The sequence below is a fragment of the Notamacropus eugenii genome, chromosome 1 (genome assembly GCF_028372415.1).
Source record: "Notamacropus eugenii isolate mMacEug1 chromosome 1, mMacEug1.pri_v2, whole genome shotgun sequence".
NCBI classification, from domain to species: domain Eukaryota; kingdom Metazoa; phylum Chordata; class Mammalia; order Diprotodontia; family Macropodidae; genus Notamacropus; species Notamacropus eugenii.
In genome coordinates, this window is record NC_092872.1 from 606,862,962 (window position 1) to 606,865,629 (window position 2,668).

The window sequence follows — 2,668 nt, forward strand, 5'->3', positions numbered from 1 at the left end:
TGCTATAGAAGCACAAAGCTATTCAATCCCTTGGTTACTATCATTTTTGCTTTCCTCTTCCTTCAGACTTCCCAATTCCATCAGTCAGCTCTAGTTATCTCTATATGCATATACCTCCTCCTTCTCTGGGTGAAGGTAATTGGACAGCCTCAGTGAATGTGGGAAAGTAATCTCCTGTGACTAAAAAGAAGAATCTTGACTAATAGATATTTCCAGCTGTGTCTGGGGAAATGGTGGCAGTTCTGAGGACCAGCTTACTGTCTGTGTTGATCTCACACAATGCCTATAGCACTCAACTGATGTGAAAAGCCACCGGACATAAACTGAAACTGATGATGACTGAAGATGATCACGACTAACAAGCTGGTCTAGAACTGCCATTAAATGTGCCCATTATTGGTTATTTTTTTAACCATTAATATTTTGGTGCTGATGCCCATTATGGGTAATTGAGTTGAGACAAAAAATAAAGTGCTAATAATCAAGACTGAGGGTGAAATAAATATCCATTAATCCAGTTAGCAAATCCCAAATAAAGAAGAAACAACTCAAAGTTATCTCCAACTTGGGTTTGTTTCTGATGACTTTGATGTGCAAATATGTATGTTACCAAAATTATTTTTAAAAATCCTACGGCTCTAGAAAAATTACAAAGACATTTAGGAACAAAAATATACCAAATTTAAAAAGAAAAACTCATGATTTTGGTGGGAAAAAAAGTGATATACTTAATCTCCCTACCTCCCACAAAAATCTATGAGGTATCTTATGAAGTGAATGGGCAAATCCTAAAGTGTCTCCAGTTATAAAATAGCAAATGAATGCCTTAATGACAGTGTTGGGTTCAAGAGAAAATCAATGGGAAAATATTTGCTTTTAATCAGTTTTACATTATTTGGTATCAGTAATTGGCACTTTTAAAAAAAATTGTTACTTTTTCAGTTCACTCCCCTGATCTTCAAGTGAAATCACCTTTTTTTTTTTTTTTTAACCTAGGTTCTTTTTTGGATACTTCTATTACTAACCCCATTTTGGAAGGGTCCAACAAGTCCAAATAGACTGATTTCCATTCTTTCAACCAAGATGAAGAGAGTTGCTGTGACCGATCAATTATTCACCAAGTGTTTATTGAATGTCTCCTAAATGCCCAGCGGAGCGACTACTGCTTTGGGGAACACAAAGGAACAATAAAACGGTGCCTGCTCTCACAGAGTTTACACTATAATTAGGGAGACATAACATGACATCTGCATTAAAGTTAAATACAAAGAGATGTCACAAGGCAGTATAAGTGCAAAGTAAATGATAACGATAATAAAGTCTATGAGTTCAGAGGAGAGAAAAGATCAATGTAGGGTTAATACCACCCTATGGCATTCAAGACATTAGTCTAGATCTTCATGAAGTGGCGAGACTCTAGTCAGCAGCCTGAGGATTCTTTAATATTTGATGTTGCTTCCCTGGCGTTTGTGGAGCCATATGACAATTCACAACCGTCCTGGGCTATTTTCTTGTGTTCAGTTTTCCAATCACCCCGTTACTGGACAGCTGTGTTTGTTTCCAACTCTTTGTGACCCCAATTGGGATTTTCTTGGAGAAGATACTGGAGTGGTTTGCTATTTCCTTCTTTACAGAGGAGAGGAGGAAACTGAGGGTTATGTGGCTAGTGAGTGTCTGAGGCTGGATTTGAATTCATGAACATGAATCTTTCTGACTATAAGCCCAGTGCCCTATCCACTGTACCATCTAGCTGCCCCACATGGGTGAATGGAATGTTAAGGGAGAACTAGTACCTCTAGTGTGAAGGCTTGTTAAGCTCTTTTCAAAGCTACTCATCCACCCTTGGTGTCCACCTTCACCCAACTCTAACCTGTGACTCCAAGAAGCAGTAGCATGTGCAGCAGCCACACCCCAGTAAAACTGCCTCAACAGACTGGATAAACCAGGTTGAGGGTAACTGACAGGCACTAAACCTGGCTGTGAGTTAGGGGGATGTCCACCCCAAGCATGTGAAGACTTTCCCTAACAGAATGGGCAGATGAGAACAATTTGTTACAAAAGCCATGAAGGCAGCTGAAGCTGTGGCGCACTTAGAGTTTGGTCAGGCATCAAAGACACCAAGGTCATCCACTGCATCCTGGGCCATTGCCAATCATCTTGACTTTTGTCCTGCTAACTCGGGAAGAGAGTGAGGCTGACTTTAACTCATGAGGAAGTCATGATGTCACCCTGGAATGACACTGGTCCTCAAAAAAAAAATGAAAAATGAACTGGGCAGCTGAGCTGTCAGTTGGCTTTATCAGCCACTAACTATAATAACCAATTAAAACTGTTCTAGCTGTTGTTAGAAGTTCTGATGCTCATAGCTCAGCCAGAGCCACTGGTGGAAAGAGGGAGAAGTGGCTTGCTCCCATTCTCTCCTCCTTTTTTGTATCTTATAAGTATTCATGTGGAATGACTGCCTACTGGCTTGAATTGGATGGTCAAAAAAATCATCTTACAGGAGATGGAACTTGAAGGAGGAATAAGACATAGGGGAAGACAAAGACGATGAAGCATTCCTGGATAGGAGAATGTTGTAAGAAAAGCTTCAGAGGCAGAGGCTGCATATTGGGATAATGGAAGCAGTGGCTACATCAGATTTCCTGTCAGAAAAGCATAAAATAAA